The sequence below is a fragment of the Urocitellus parryii genome, chromosome 1 (genome assembly GCF_045843805.1).
Source record: "Urocitellus parryii isolate mUroPar1 chromosome 1, mUroPar1.hap1, whole genome shotgun sequence".
NCBI classification, from domain to species: Eukaryota; Metazoa; Chordata; class Mammalia; order Rodentia; family Sciuridae; genus Urocitellus; species Urocitellus parryii.
The window spans coordinates 140,350,840-140,368,857 of NC_135531.1; positions in this window are offsets into that span (position 1 = coordinate 140,350,840).

An 18,018-nucleotide genomic window follows, 5' to 3' on the forward strand; every position below is an offset into this window, starting at 1 on the left:
ATATATACAAATAATATATCAAATTAACCAAATCAATAAATTTTCAAATTGACAATCATCTCTTTAGATGCAGAAAAAGCACTTACCAACTTTCAGTGTTCTATTCAGGAATGATGGTGCATGCCTATACTATAATCCTGGCTACTTGGGAGTCTGAGGTAGGAGGATTGCAAGTTTGAGGCCAGCCTGGGCAACTTACATCCCGTATTTATTATAATACAAGCAGTGATATTAGATACACTTGTTTTATTACTAAACTTAGCAGAGATTTTCTAGCTTTCCACGCTTAAGAGTATGGTGTGAGTTGTAAGCTTGATATATCTGGCCTTCATTATAGTGAGATTCATACCTCAGGTGTCTAATTTGCTGTATTATTATGAAATATTGTTGGACTTAGGGTGGCACTAAGAGATTTAACCCTGGGGTGCTTCAACTCTGAGCTATACATTCCCAGCCCTTATTATTGTATTTTGAGTCAGGATCTTCATGAAATAGAATATTGTTAAAATATTCATGCTATCCAAAATAACCTGTACATTCAATGTAATACTCAATATGAGCAATATGGATATTTCAATGGTATTTAAAAATTTTTTTGCAGTTGTAGATGCCTTTATTTTATTTGTCTAATTTTATATGGTGCTAAGGTTCAAACTCAGTGCCTCACACATGCTTGGTAAGCACTCTGCCACTGAGCCGCAGCCTCAGCCTCTTCAATGGCATTTTTTATAGAAAGAGAAAAATTCCTAAAATTCATATAAAACTACAAAGACCCCAAAAATAGCCAAAGCAAACTTCAATAAGGACGAAGCTAAAGACCTGATTTGAAATTGTAATTACAACAATACAATAATCAAAACAGAAAGATACTAGCATAAAAATACACATATAAACCAGTGGATCTGAATATCCACTATCATAGACATATCATAGACGTATAAGTCAGTAGATCAGCTATCTAGCTCAGAAACACAGTCAGCTAAGCTTGGCAGCGGGTACAAAGATGACATGATGAGATAAGATAGGCTCTTAAGTATATATGTTTTTAGAAAAGTTGATTATTTTCCAGAAAAAGTATGGAAATGGACCCTGTAACAAAGCAATAAATATCAGACGTGTAATCAAAAACCCCATAGACTAAATTTTAATGCGAAATTTCTAGGGCTTGGTTCTTGGCAATAGTTTGTATATGGCACCAAAAGTAAAGGCAAAAAAAGCAAATATACAATGTTTTACTCCATCAAACTAAAAAGTTTCTGCACAGCAAAGAAGGCCAACAAAACAAAGAGACAACTTACAAAACGGGAAGAAATGCTTACAAACCATGTATATGATAAGGGGTCAACATCCAAAATATATAAAGATCTCATGCAAATCAGTAACAAAACAACAACTAACCTGATTGAATGGGCAAAGGACCTTGTGATGGTCACTTTTATGTGTCATTTTTCATAAAGCTAAGGAATTGCCAGATAGCAGGTAAAACATTCTGATTCTGGGATTAATATCACAACCCATCCACTCCCTGGGTCCTTAGAAGTTCAACCTTGGACTGGGAGGTATAAACCTAAAGACATGAATAATAGCACAGAAGTCATGAGAGAATAAAATGGGCTTTGGATAAAATTCTAAGTTCATTCATTAATATGGTTTGAATTTATATAACCAGGTTTTTAACTTATATTTCCTCCTTTGCTAATAAGAATTGTTATGTAATATGTGGTTGCTTTTAAATTGTATTGAAATAAAATAGTTAAAGTACTTAATACTCTACCTGACAGAGAACAGTCATCATATAAATAATTCAGTTAAAATTATTGGAATTAAAACTAAAATAATTTAATTTGTTATGTTTTATAAATCAGAAATAATGCTAATAGACATCTGGTAATTTAAATTCCTATCAATAAGAGAGTATGTCAAATTAAAAATTTAGACACAACAAAGAAGACAGTTCAAAGGAGTGCAATCAAGTGGAAGAAAATGTTTATTCCCTCTCTAACAAATTAAACATTTGTATTTAGAACACATCAATAAGTCCTGCAAACCCATGAAAAAAGGCAAATAACCAATAGAAAAAAATGCAAATAACTAATAGAAAAAAATTTGCTAACCTGCAAATCACAGAAAGAAAACTTAATGAGAATATACACAATAAATAATCCTCAACATGGAAAATAAATGTAATTCTATAACATGGTTGCCTATCAAATTGACAACAATGAAATATTTTGATAACATTAATTATTCCTGATGGCTAATGTAATATAAATCTTTGTCTCTTTGGAGAATGACTGACATATCAAATACTTCTTTTTTATGTTAAAATTTTTGTTTAGCATACATTTTAAAATAATAAGCAATTTAAAAATGTGTAGGTGTATGTCATTAGAAAAACATCTGGACTTACCCAAAATGTGAAAAAAAAATAATTATGTGAAATCCTAATTATTTAGTTGGAGAGACAATTGTTTGGCTTTGCAAATCTACCCTAAAAAACTAAAAATCTGCAATGGACACTACTTTTCCCAAAGGGTGAAAAAATAGCAGTAAGATAATATGTTTAAAATGAATATAATGCATGCTCTATTATATGCATGTAGGAAAATGTAACAATGAATCCCACTGTTATACATGATTATAATATAACAATAAAATGAGAATAAAAAATAAATACAATGTATTGCCAGAGATAGTGCATTTTACCTGATACATTTGCCAAAACTAAAGAGGAGGATGGAGGGGAGCAGCAGTTTCTAGTTACTCATTTTTGCGTTTTTAATGATATTCCAAAAATGTTCTTCTTGATCCTAGTCTAATTTTAATTTTCAAACTTCTTTCAATTTATTGCTTCTGGAATATCTCCTGCTGATTGGTAAATCACCTCTATTGTAAGAAGTTTATGAGGATGTTTTACAATGTAATATTGACTCTGACATTTATTTTCAATCTGACCATTATGCTATCAATCACCCTATGTATACCATTTAGTGATTCAGCCTTGAAACAACATTGTCCAATTATATGCAACTTCATAAATTTTTCTCTGACCTACAATGAAATGCATTTTTTTTTAATTCTGGAAAAGATGAAAAGTACACCAAAGTGGAGAGAATAATATTTTGATACCTCATGTATTCATCACCCAGCTTCAACATTTATCAATTCATAGCTTACTTTAAGTGATTTCACACCACCCCAACAAGATTATTTCAAAGAAGTTCATAGACAATATACAATTTCATACATGTATATCTGAAAATGTATCTGGAATAGTTGAGAGATCTTATTTTTAGGATTATAATGAATCTATATTATACTTTAAAACTAACATTTAGTTCTTAATACCATCTCATGTAATCAATGTTCAAATTTTCTCACTTGTGTTACACATTTTTCTTAACATTTGATTTTAATTAGGATCTAAATAAAGTTATGCATTGTGATAAGTTGATATGAAATTTTAGTGTTTTTTAATGACAATTTCCTTCCTCATCTCCTTTACTATTTTGCAGCTATTTTGCTGGAGAAAAAAAATGATTCCTAACTCCTACAATTTCCCATTCTTTGGACTTCAATGATTTTATTTCCACAGCATTGGTTGGTATGTTTCCCTAGATTCTCCATTTCTAGCAGAACCAGTAATATATAGGGGCTTCTTCCCATTCCGGCTTCATACACAGGAGGAATAGTGTATTCCAATTGGAAAGCACGTGTCCAGTGGTCACTTCTATGATTTATACTAGTGTGTAAACCAGTAGTATTCTATATGCATTCTGTGGACCAGCAACATCATGGTCATCTAGGAGTTCCCTCGAAATGGAATTTCATGGGTTTCACCCATGAAATCTCTGGGGTAGGGTCAAGAAGTCTTTAACAAATTTTACTAAATTTTGAGAATAGCCAATTTTGGTCAGTTAATTTTTTATAGATGGTGAAATGTAGTGATCATTTCTCTTCAAGTTAATCTCTATAATTTTAAGATAATCCCTGTGTTCTCATGTCCCAAGTTGCACTGAGGAAAGGAAAATTATTCTAGTCTTTCATGAAGTAGTTGTGGGGAAAATATTTTATATGTTCTCATATATTTGTAATGATTTGTGCTGACCTTTATACCTGAATCTCAGACTGATTGAAAATAAAACCTGAGATTCACATTTTCTTTCCTTGTATATTTACATGTATATATAAATATTACCCAATATTTTTCCCATCTTACCAAGTAAAAGGTTCAGAAAACATAAAGTCATTTTATAATCAACCCTGGTACACCTGCCACCCAGATTTTATCCTTATGATTTTCTACACCTGTCTTATCCTACTCATATCTCCATCCTTTATACTATTTTATTTTTGATGACTTTCTAATTAGACAATGCCACACTTCCTCCTCAGGATGCATCATTTACTGGAGTTCATTATTTTTTTAGTTTATGTTTATAAAAATGAATTTATAAAATGCATTTATATATGAATTAAATAGAATTTAAGTGCACACTTGTTGGATTTCTGCAAATGCATACATCAGGTGGCTCCATAACTATCAATCCCAGAACGCAGTTACCACCCTGACATAACTTCAGATCTATTTCTAGTCAGTCTCCATCAACTCTCCCTGGATTAAAGTGTTTTCACTATTTTACAGAATTTATATAGAAATATACTGTATGTATTCTGTAACAGAAGGCTTCTCTCATTCACAATAATGCTGTTAAGATTCACCCATGCTGTTTCATGTAGTGTTTTTGACCCTTCTTCTTGCTTAATAATATTTCATTATATGAATATGTCATGATTTGCATTTCTATGATTCTACTCATGGAAACCTGGGTTGCATGCCATATTTTTGCTTTTTAGGAGTAAAGTTGCTTTAAACACCTGTGTATGATATTCTTGTTCATACAACTTTATGATTAAATATTTGGGAGTGGAATCATGTGGTCCTAGTACAGGTCAATGGTTAGCTACAGCAAAAAGAACCAGAATGCTTATCAAAGTAGTTATAAAATTTTTCACTCACTAAATATCCTTGTTGGTACCCTCCACCATTCTTTTGTGCCCTTTATTTATTGATATGAAGGATTGAACCCAGTGATGCTTAATCACTGAGTAATATCCCCAACTCTTTTTATTTTTTGAGACAGGGTCTCACTAATTTGTTTAGGGCCTTGCTAAATTGCTGAGGCTGGCTTCCTACTTGTGATCTTTCTCCCTCAGCCTCCTGAGTCACCAGGATTAAAGGAGCATTTCACCACACCTGGCTTTTACACTTCTTTTAAAATGGATTGTATTTTATATATATATATATATATATATATATATATATATATATATATATATATTTACAAATTCTGTTCCTTTTCTAAATACTAGTTCTTGGTAAAATATACATTTTATAAGTATGGTTGCTAAATCTGGGGTATACTTATTTGTTTTCTTACTAGTATCTTTTGATGATACTATATAAAACTGTAATAAATTTTGAAGTTGTCAGCTGTATTAATTTTTATACTTATTTATTAAATTCTATGTCCTAAGAAACTTTACTACAAATAATAAAAATATTTTCTTGTTTTTCCCCCCAAAGCAGTAAGATATTTGATTCTTACTCTTAGGTTTTGTGATATACCTCACATTAAATTTCATGTATGCTATGAGGTGGTGTCAAACTTCATCTTTTTATTATGGCTATCTAGCTGCACTAGAAGTTTCTTGAAAAGGCATTCCTTTCCCCATTGGAATTCTTTGGCACTTGTGCCATAATTCAAATAACTAGTGAGCCTGTCTTGATTTCCAGGATACTTTGTCCCAATGATCCATTTGTCAATACTTATTCTTATCCATTGCCATCTTAGTGAGTATTGTAGTTGTTTAAGTTCTCCAGTGTATCTTTGTTGTTCAATGCTGATTTAGATACACAGGTCCTTTGTTTGTACATATTAAATTTTAGAACCATGCTAATTTTTCAAAAAAAGCCTGCTGTGATTATAATTAAAATTGTACTGATCTATAGATAAGTGGCTCTCAGCTGGGGTTATTTTTCTCCCCAGGAAACATCTGGAAATATCTGGGGACAGCTTTTTGTTGTCACAACCAGAGGGAAGCATCTCAAGAGTAGAGGCCAGGGATACTGCTAAATATCCTACAATGCATAAGAGTCACACTACCCACCTCCACCCCTGGTAACAAAGTATTACCTAACCAGATATCATTGTCAGATTTCTCCTCTTCTATGGAGATTTATCTGTTTAACTCTTTTATCTTCAGAATGATCTGTTTGGGTAAATTATGTTTCCTATAAAATTAGACATTTTATGTAGGCTTCAAATATGTTTAAGTCACAGTTTTAATAATAGGGGAAACATCTCATCATAAAATCATCCTCAAAAATATGTCAGGAAACAATTAAAATGCCATAATTTTGCAATCCTTAATGAATGAATGTACTCAGGTATTTGGCAGCAGTGTTTAAAAATGGAACAAAGAACAAAAGGGAGTACTATGTATCTCCTGATGCAAGGATCCAGCCCCACACTGAATAATTCCAAAAGGATCAAACCAGAATAAAACCCAGTCTCTGGATCTATGTGCCAACATGTAAGAAATGAAAGGATGGGTGCAGGCTAACTGTATCGGGAACATTCAGATGATGCAAAACCCTGAATAAGTCCCTGATTTCTACTAGAGATAAATTCTATGCACAAGAAAAAAGAAAGAGAAATTGGAAGACTGACATTTGAAGAAACTTAAAAGATCCATCAGGTTAAAAATGAACAAGACTGGCCTGAAAATATGCCCAGGTGATAAAATTTTGAAGAGTGGTTTACTATTAAGTTCAGGATAGTGAACACATTTGGGTACAAAGGATAGTGACTATACAGAGCACATGGACAAGGCTTCTGGGATGGCTAGAAATGACTTTTATTTTATTTTATTTTTTGGTGGTGCTAGGGGTCAAATCCAAGGCCTCCTGCAAGTTAGGCAAACACTCTACCACTGAACCATGTCTCCAGCCTTAGAAATATGTATTTCATGATATGGATTATGGTTGCAATAAAATTAAATAGCACTTTTTCTGGTGGTTTTCTGTTTCATTTTATACTCAAAGGTTACCAACTATAAAAGACATAAGATAACCAGGAAAACCGATATTTGCAATTTTTCAGAGGGCAAGGGATTTATCTCTAGATTCTTAAAGAGCTATTATGTTTTTATAGTAAAATGACCCCAAATCCACAGAAATAATAGACATAACACATGATCAGCCAGGCCACATTAAAAAAAAAATAAGAAGAAAATAACTTTAGAAATGACCCTAAAGCCTAGGAATAAGGGCTCAACTTCTATCACAATGGACTCAAACATTGATTATTATATCCAACATTTTTGTTTGTTCATTTATTAAAGTTCCTAAAGTTTGAAAGTTCATTCTTGTCAGATTCTGGGGATGCCCTTGCATACATTGCTATATGGAACTCAAAATGGTACAATCACGATAGTGGACAATTTATCAGCATCTATCAGAATCAAACATGTGTAGTTCTTTGCATCAGCATCCCTACTCTTGGAAGTGCAGATACACACAGACTTTTTGCAAAGCTATGCATCGCAGCCTTGTCTGTGATAGCAAAAGGGTACAATGTGTATGCTGCGTGTCCTTCCAAGGGGATTCATTAAATCAACCACAGAATATTTACAGAATAGAACACTGTTATCTGTTTTTTAGAAAATAAAAAAAAGACCCTTCACATGAGTGCTGGAATAGAAGTATTTCCATGATGGACTCCTAAATGAACAAAAGTATTTAACTTCCCTAACTTATGGGAAGGATATGAAAAGGGAGGAAAAACTTAAGAATTTATATTTGTGTTTGAATAAAATTTGGATTCAAACAAGATGAGAATATCATGGCCGACACCCCTTTTCCTCTATACCTTTCATGTCATTTTGATTTTGAAATATGGGAATATAATGCATATACTAAACTTTAGTAAAAACAAGGATTCATCTACACTCCATATTTCTTATAGATATTACCTCCTTCCTCTGATCACCTTATGGCAAAATTCACCCTATCTACTTCTCTACCATTAGTTCTATAAAAGCTCTCCAGTGAGACTAGCATCCACACCACTATGCCAAACACCTCTGATTAGAATTACCCAGAACATCTGCGTTTCTCACCACAGCTGTCAGTCTCCAGTCATTATCTTACTTAACTATTAACAGCTTTTCACAGAATGGTTCCCTTGTTCTTTTTCCAAGAAGCATATATTTATTTTCTTCCAGGATACCTGGAGACTTTAATTTCCACCTAGATACCTGAGGTTTACACATTTATATCTTAAGCCTGGACCTATATACTGAACTACAAATAATTATATCCTTTGTCTCCACTTAGATATTTAATAATACCTAGATTTTACTAATTCAAAAGCAAAGCTCCTGACCTCTGTTACCTTTGTGCCAACATGCTCCTCCTGTGCAGTTATTTGCTTCATTAAAGAATGAATCCTTCTTTCCCATTGATGTTCTCTTTCTCCCATACCACAATGCATTGCCTCAGCAAACCCTGTGGTCTCTGCTTTGAAATGCATCCAGGGTGATAAATGTGTAGTGTATTCCTCATTCTTAATTGTCTATTCCAAAAACAATGGGCAGAGTAAAATACACACACACACACACACACACACACACACACCAAATATATTAGTAAAAGGCAAATATGTCACTCTGCCACAAATCCTCCAATGGCTGCCACATCCCTCAGAGCACACGCTGACATCATTACAATGACCATGATTACAATCCTACATGGCCTGAACCCCTTGCTCTCTAGGTTCTTCTCTGAACATTCCTGCTGTGAATACTATCCACCTTCCTCAGCTATCACCACCCTCATTGTTGTCCTTGAAGTCATCCAGGTGAATGTACCATTTGTAATTTGATGTACAGATCTCATCTTCTCAGCTACCACTCTGTTTAAAATGTCAATTTTAAGCATTCCTTCTTGTGCCATTTTTTCATAGTCTTTATCATGTATCCAACACAATTTAAGCATGATTTAATGTTTCTGTTTCTTACAACACGCAGGGAGCAATGTTTTACTCTATTTTGTTCACCGTTAGGTTCTTGATGCCTAGAACAGTGTGTGGCACAGAACAGAAGCTCCATAAATATTTGGTGATAAAATGCTCAACAGACAACTGAAGTCCTTGTCCTTTTTGGTACTTGTGTGTGTGTGTGTGTGTGTGTGTGTGTGTGTGTCGTGCGCGCGCACGTGTGCTGCTTAGTTCATATGAAGCATGGTTTACCCATTTCATCATTAAATCTCTGGTGATCAGGAACCGAACCATTTACGGCAGCACAGGAAAGAGAAAAATAGTTGAGAATTAGGCACATCTACTATCCAAGGAAACTAAGTCATGAAGAAGGTCTTTGAGAGCTCTTAGCCCCAAGTTTTCTCTATTCTTCTCTGTGAAGCCAGAAGATTTCATAACGTGCCCCTGCCAAGCTACAGCAGAGTATGGCGGTGCATGTTGTTCATGGAGAAACAGTTTATAGTGTGGACTGCAGTGTGAAATGCAGTTCTATGATGGAGCACATAGGAGCAATAAGGTTGAGAAAAATAGACCACAATTTATTTTAATCCATGTTGCCATATGTGAAGCATTTTAAAATACCTTTAATTTTATTTTAAATTGAAAATAGCATGACTGAAAGCACAGCAAACAAATTAGGAAAAATAACTGTTTTAAAATTCTCTCATTCCTCAGAATGACAGTGACACATTGAGCTCATACTTCTGATCTAAAAAGTATAGTAACTTCATGTTTTCATTTGCGTCACTTTACTCCAAACACATAACAATGATACAAAAAAAAAAAAACATTTTTGGGGAAAAAAAAAAGATCTAGCAGAGCTTCAAAATAAAATGAACAGAAATGGATTAGAAACATAAATCAGAGAAGAATCAGAGCCAGGGGCTGCTATTGGATTGCCATAGATATTGGGGGTAAGGGACAATAGTGTCTCCAGGAAGGAAGGAATATGTGAAATTATTCTTAAGGGAAAGACTGGAGAAAAGACTCTAAAATGCGCATCAGAGTGTATTCAGGATGCTAAAAATCTATGTAAATGAGTAACTTCATTAGCATACTGAAATGTCATGAACCTTAAACTGGAAAAAAAATGAAACAAGGTGGGTATTTTTAAAAGCATTAAAAATCTCTACCATGCTGAGATTATGATCAAACTCTCTCTTTGCTCTGGGGTCCACCTTCAGAGCACCTGGGAACCTGCCTTCAGCCTGGGATCACATACTGAAGTAGTGAGGAAAGGGAGCTCACCTTTTTCAAGTTGGTGACCTGGAGAAAGGCATATGGCTTAAAGCCACCCAGAGTCAAAATGTCCTAATACAGGCTGTAAACTGGAGGCTTCACCAGAGCCATGAGCCCAGAGAAGATGTAGACTCCTTCCCAAGTAGCAAGCTGTATACTAGCTTTGCTTGCAGCTGAGGTAGCCCTGACATCATGGAGGAGGCAGTTCCAAACTGCAATTGTGAAGTCCAAGAGCTCTGACATCTTAGAAGATAAAAGCCAAGTGTTTCTGAGTTGTTGCTTGCAAGGGAGCTGCCTGGCCTGTGTCCTATTATGCATGAGAAAAAAAGAAATCTAAACGTATTATTATGTTACCTTCATTTTAGAAGTTGTCTTCCTATTTGGGGAAATAGTGTTAATTAATATAAATATTTTCATTTTTTTAGTAAAATAAAAGTAACAAGACACAATGTTGTACAATGAGTTATAAAATATGCCAAAGTTTCTTGATCTAGAAACAAATAGCCATATAATGTTTGTACAGCTATTAATTCTTTTTAAATTAATGTAGCGAAAGGCAGAGGAGAACAAAAGACAGAAGCACAGAGGAAAGGCAGCTAAATGATAGAAGTAAACCTGAAAATATGAATTATCATAATGAAGGTAACCCAACTCACTGATTAAAAGATAAATATTAGCAGGTTGGATAAAAACAGCAAAATATAGTTATAATCTCATATAAGACACTCTCCTAGAACAGTCCTAAAATGAAGTAAAACTGAAAATGATCTGAGTGGCAATATTAAAAATGGAAATAACTTAGACTATGAAGCAAATCTCATTAACACATATAGAGGAATGCTAGTGTAACAAAAAGGATAATTCACCTTGAAGGTATAAAATCTATGAACTGTGTATTTTCACACCATCAGAGCATTAAAGTATGTAAAGAAAAAGCTACAAGCATAAAATAAATTGACAAACCTATAATCATATTGGAAGATTTAAAAGACCCGTATAAGACAGAGATGAAGCAGACAAGAAAACATTACCAAGATCATAGGAATCTTAAACAATTATCACACTATGGCTGTGATTCGACATATTTATCTTCACATTTGAGTAATAAAGTAGTACTATAAGTTATTCTCTTAGGACTGCAGGATTCAGCTTTTACAAGGAGCTCTGTTTAGTGTCCTATTAGTTCTTACTGAGATGAATTAGAATTTTAAATGTCTTCTGAGCAGAGAGAAGTGGGTGGGACCATAAGCTCTGCTTGGCATTTGCTTCCCTGCCTTGCCAGTTGATGGTGGTGATAACACAATGCATCATTCACACTGCTTTCATTGTGTTTGGTGAAGATTTTTTTTTTTTTGCATGAAAGTTTCAGTTGCATAAACATTGAGTAGTATGCTTTGTTTGAAAAGTTTTCAGTGAGTTATGTTTAAAAGTTAAAAAAAAATGCTTCATGTCATTCTGGGAGACAGACATTATGGGATGATTTATTTGGAGACACTATTCCACACCTTTATTTTTTGCTATGTTTAAAAATCATTGAACATGACATTGTCCTCAACATTTTTTTTAAAAAATTAAAATTTGTTTTAATTAGTTATACATGACAGTAGAATGCATTTATGCACTTTGATACATGATTCCTCATACATAGATGGGATATAATTTCTCATTTTCCTGAGTGCACATGTTGTAGAATCACACTGGTCATAAAGTCACATAATTTTTAAGTGTGTAACAAGTTCCTGTTGCCTGTTGACTATGGGTACAATGCTATACAGCAACTGCTTAGAGATTACTCATCTTGTTTGACTAGATTTGTATGCCTTGGATTAATAACTCTTCATTACCTCCTCCTCCCCCTGGCAACCAACATCCAACTCTGATTCTATGAATTTCACTATTTTAGTGGAATTATCTGATGATTTTTTTTCTTTTTCTTTTTCTTTCTTTTTTTTCTTTTTCTTTCTTTTTTTCTTTTCTTTTCTTTTTTTTTTCTTTTCTTTTTTTTTTTTTTTTTTGCTACTGGAGATTGAACCCAGGTGCATTTAACCATATACCCAGTCCTTTTCATTTTTTAAATTTTGTGACAAGGTTACCCTAAGTTGCTTAGGGCCTCACTAAGTTGCTGAATATGGCTTTGAACTTATGATCCTCCTGCCTCAGCTTCTTTAACTACTGAGATTTCAGTATGCCATTGTACCTGGCTAAGTATTTTATCTATGACTGATTTATTTCACTTAGCCTAAATGTTCTTAAGGTTTGGCCATGATGGTGCACATTACAAGATGTCCTTAGTTTTAAAAGCTGGATAATATTCTCTCATAAGAATATATCACATTTTCTTTATCCATTCATTTGTTGATGGTAATTCAGGTTTATTCCACATCATGGCTATTGAGAATAGCTCTGCAATGAACACAGGAGTGCTGATACCTCTTCAAGATTCTGATGTGGGTTCATTTGGGTAAATATTGAAAATTAGATTGATAGATCATGCGGCAGTTCTTTCTCTAATTATTTGAGGAATGGTTGTACCATTCCCCATAGTAACTGCTTCATTTTACATTTCCACCAACAGTACCTAAGGGTTCCAATTGTTTCCACATCCTTGATAACTTTTGCCTTTTTCTAAATAAATAAATAATGATAGTCATCCTCATGGGTGTAAAATGATATCTCACTGAGGTTTTGATTTGCATTTTCCTAACAAGTAACACAAACCATTTTTCCTAAATAAGGTGGCTATTTGTATACCTTCTTTACCGAAATTATAGATACTGATTTACTTAGCCTATCTTTTAACAAGGTTGTTAATTTTTTCAGAATGAGTTTTGGGAGTCCCTTATGTATTTTAGAGATTAACAACTTATTATATATCTTACTTGCAACTATTCTCTTTCATTCCTTATAGGTTATCATTTTCTCTGATGGTTGTTTCCTTTGCTGTGTAGAAGCTTCTAAATTTGATACAGTCCCATTTGTTTTGTTTTGGTTGTGTTTTCTATACTTAAAGAATTGAGTTTATGAAGATATATACAAATGCTTGAGAATAGAAGGACATTAAGGGGTACTTTCAAGTGTTTCCAACCAAAGTAAATAGTAGGCACATTTCTAATTTAAAAGAAAACAATTTAATATTTTGCAAGGCAGAACAACGGATTCTCAGGTCAGTTCCTCCAGACCTCTAAAGAAGAGCTAACCATCATATGAACCAGCTATCCTCCTCCTGGATATTAAACTAAAGAAGTAAAATCAGTATACTCTAGTAATGCAGCCACCTCAATATTTATAACAGTAAAATTCACAATAGCCAAATTATGGAATCACACAAGAAGCTCATGAATAAATAAATGGATTAATAAAATATGGTGTATATACACAATAGAGTTTTACTCAGTCATAAAGAAGAATAAAATTATGACTTTTGCCAATAAATGGATAGAACTGTAGAACATCATGCTAAGTTAAACAAGCCAGATTCAGAAAATCAAGGGTGGAGTATTTTTCTCATATATGAAAGCTAGAGCAAAATATGAAGAAAAATATTGGGGTGGGAGAGCATGGACATCATACAGCTATAGGGAGATGAGTGGAGTCAAAGAAGATTGTGAGGATGGGAGGAGAAACAGGAGAAGGGACGAAAGGTAGAGTGAATTTAACAAAATCACACTATATGCAGACACAAATACACCACAGTGAATTCCAAATTTATCTGTATGTAGAAAGCACCAATCAGAAAGAAAGAAATTAGTGAGCAAAAGGAAGATGTGTGGAATAATTGAAGGAGAATGGGAAAAGGGAGAAGGAACGAGAAATGGTGGGGAACCAGTACTGAAAAGCAGTCAATCAAATCCCATGCATGTATGACTTTGTCAAAATGAAATCAACTAGTAGGTATTATTACAAAGCTGTACTAACAAAAAAAAAACACCTGTCTTTTCTATAAAATTATGTAATTTGTAGCCACAAAGATTATTATTATTTATTATTTCTTTAATAAATGACAGCAGAATGCATTAAAATTCTTATTACACATATACATCACAATTTTTCATATCTGGTTGAATATAAAGTATGTTGACACCAATTCAGGTCTTCATACATGTACTTTGGATAATGATTTCTATCACATTCCACCATCCTTGCTAATCCCCTGCCCCTTCTTTCCCCTCCCACCCCTCGACCCTATCTAGAATTCATCTATTCCTCCCATGCTCCACCTCCCTGCCCCACTCTGAGTCAGTCTCCTTATATCAGAGACAATATTTGGCATTTGTTTTTTGGGGGATTGGCTAACTTCACTTAGCATTATCTTCTCCAATGCCATCCATTTACCTGCAAATGCCATGATTTTGTTCTATTTTATTGATGAGTAATATTCCATTGTGTATATATGCCACTTTTTTTATCCATTCATCCACTGAAGGGCATCTAGGTTTGTTCCACAGTTTAGCTATTGTGAATTGTGCTGCTATAAACATTGATGTGGCTGTGTCCCTCTAGTATGCTGTTTTTAAATCTTTGGGGTATAGACCGAGAAGAGGGATAGCTGGGTCAAATGGTGGTTCTATTCCCAGATTTCCAAGGAATCTCCATACTGCTTTCCATGTTGGCTGCACCAATTTGCAGTCCCACCAGCAATGTGTACCTTTTCCCCCACATCCTCGCCAATACTTATTGTTGTTTGTCTTCATAATAGCTGCCATTCTGACTGGAGTGAGATGAAAAGATAGCATGTTAAACAAATGGTGCAGGGAAAACTGGAAATCCATATGCAACAAAATGAAATCAAACCCCTATCTCTCACCATGCACAAAATTCAACTCAAAGTGGATCAAGGACCTAGGAATTAAAACAAAGATTATTAATGAGTAACTGCCCATAATGTTGAAAATAAAACTGATTTTTTCTAGAAATCCACAAATAGCCAAAACCCACATGAATAAGCATTTTTAAAAGTGAATATATATATATATATATATATATATATATATATATATATATATATAAATGTCCCTCTAGAGCATATCCCAAACCTAAGTAGATTCTGTCAACTTCTGTAAATGATTCAGAATAATTTAAAGAAGGCAAGTTATACAAATTGTTATATGAGGCTTATATTGATTCTAAAACAAGAAAAATGTAGAGTAAGACAATTACAGACCAATCTGTCTTAGGAGGCAGACAATCTAAACTAAAGAAAATCCCATCACACATAATTTAGCACCATATCAAAATAGACATGTCATGCGTGAGTAAGTAGGGGTTACTTAAATAGTATAAAGATTATGTAAACCAGATGAGAAATACTACTTCAACTGGCATGATATATCACTGAAACAAGAGAAATACATGCGATCCCTTCAACCAAAGCACATAATTCACTGAAGTCCACCACTTGTATAAAGAAAATTACTAACATGGAAAAGCAGAAGTTGATTTTCTTAAATTGACAAAATATTGGAGGGAGAACTGGAAGTCATTTATTTAATAAATAAATTTTGGAAACATCACATAAACATTAATAAAAAAGGCAAGGATGGCCTCTATTGCTTCTGCAGTTTGAATCCATCTACTATAGTCAGTTCATTATTTAGCATTGTTTAGCTTTTTAATGTAGGACAAATAGCACAAGAAGAGAGAAGCGCTTAGGGGCCCATGATGTGCTCTTTGACCTCAGGTTACAATAGAAAGATTTATGAAGAAAGATTTATGTGAACTGCACACAGTGGTGACCCTGTGTGACCTATCCCCAACCCAACACTCCAATATCATCTTCTCACTCTCTGCTTCCTGCACCCTCCTCCACAAGAGTTGCTTATTGACACATTTTTATTTAGGGTCTTTGAACTATTTCCCCACCTGCTTTTGAGAATATTTCCCCTGGCTCTATTTCACAACTGGCTTCTTAGGTTTTCATCCCAGAGTATATACATCTCCCTCTTTGTGCTTGTCACAGTCTAATTAATGATTCAGCTTTGTATTCATTCATTGTTTGCATTAAACTGGCAGATTGGCAAAGGTATGAAACGTCTTGCTTTTTCACTGTCATACTTCAAGAGCTCAACACAATGAACATACCACTAAATATCCTGCTGTATCAATACTTTCTACATGAATGAATGAATGAATGAATGAATGAACAGGTGATCAAATGCCTTGGCAAAACTACTAGATATTCCCCATTGAGTTTATCTTTGCTCTTTGTTGCTGTTGTAAAGTCCTCACCCCACAATGTCTCACTGAAGTTATACCCAGGCCCCTGGGATAGATCAGAGGTGCTCAGAAACAATTTTCTGACCACTGAGAAATACCTTTAGAGTGTCTTTCCATTAGCTCAGTAGAGAGAGGACATCCTAGTGTGAGAAGAAAAGAAATATACATATCCTATACTTGGGTACGTGTGTATTATCACACACAGAATGATCTACAAATGCTTTATATGTAAACCACTGTTGTTTTTTAAACTAGGATATATATCACTACTGTATACCTCTTGACAATAAAGAGTATTTATTATCTAGAAAAATAATATATAATATATAATAGAATGTAATATATAGTGGATCTATTATATTTTAATGTCTATTACATATATATACACAATACACAACATATTATTATATATTAAATATAGCATCCTTTTTCAAGCAAAATATTTTTTCCTGAAATGCTATGCCTAAATTCAAGGAAATATGACAGCAAGCAAGTATTAGATGTTCATTAAATAAACCAGCCCCCAGGATCTGTAGAAGTTAGATATCCTCAAAAGAATACCCTCTTCAAGACCCTTTGATGAAAGTGGCAAGTCATTAATACTTGTAAATCATTCATGCCACTTAGCACTGATGAATTAAGAACCACTTCATGAAGGCTGTCCAATTTCTGGGTAATGAAATGACTACTGACTTGTCTAGGCCTGCCTGAGGATTATGGCTGCATCAAACAGAAACTGAATCTTCAGAATTTCCTCCTGTCCTCTTTAATAAGATCCAACATCAATGAATTGGGGGCAAACATAAGGGAAATCTACATAATGAGATGCTCTGTTTCATTATGTTTATACTTTCCACGACTCTCTATGGAATTATAAATGGAAAAGGTCAAGGGCTTCCTTCTGCTTTCTCTGACTTGAAGAAACAAAGATCATCGTATGAGCAGCCAACAGGAAGCGGTGAGGTCAGATATGACAAGCTTTTGGTGTCCAGGAATGCCCAAGGGCAGGTCTGCTACAACATCTGGGTACCAGGGCCATCAAAGAAAGAAGGCTTTCTCTCTTCATCTTGTACACACTCGGAAGCTACAGTGGAAAATATAAGAAACCTTCTATACGCTAGAGAAAGATAACCAGAAAATAGGGCACATGGAGACGAGCTCTGTTTCCAGGTTAGTGCCCAATTATTCATGCCATGTCCTGTACAGTTTGATGTTATACTTAGAAACTTATTGTTTTAGTCAGTTTCTCACATCTTGAACAAAATATCAAGCAAGAACAATTTGAGAGGTGGGAAAGTTTATTTGAGGCTCATAGTTTCAGAAGTTCAGTCCATGGCTGGCTGACCCATGGCTTTGGGACCAAGTGAGGAAGAACATCATGGCAAAAGGGTGTGGTGAGGAAAGGAGCCAAGACATGGCCACCAGAAAGCAGAGAGCTCTCTCACCAGGGACAAAATATGAATTC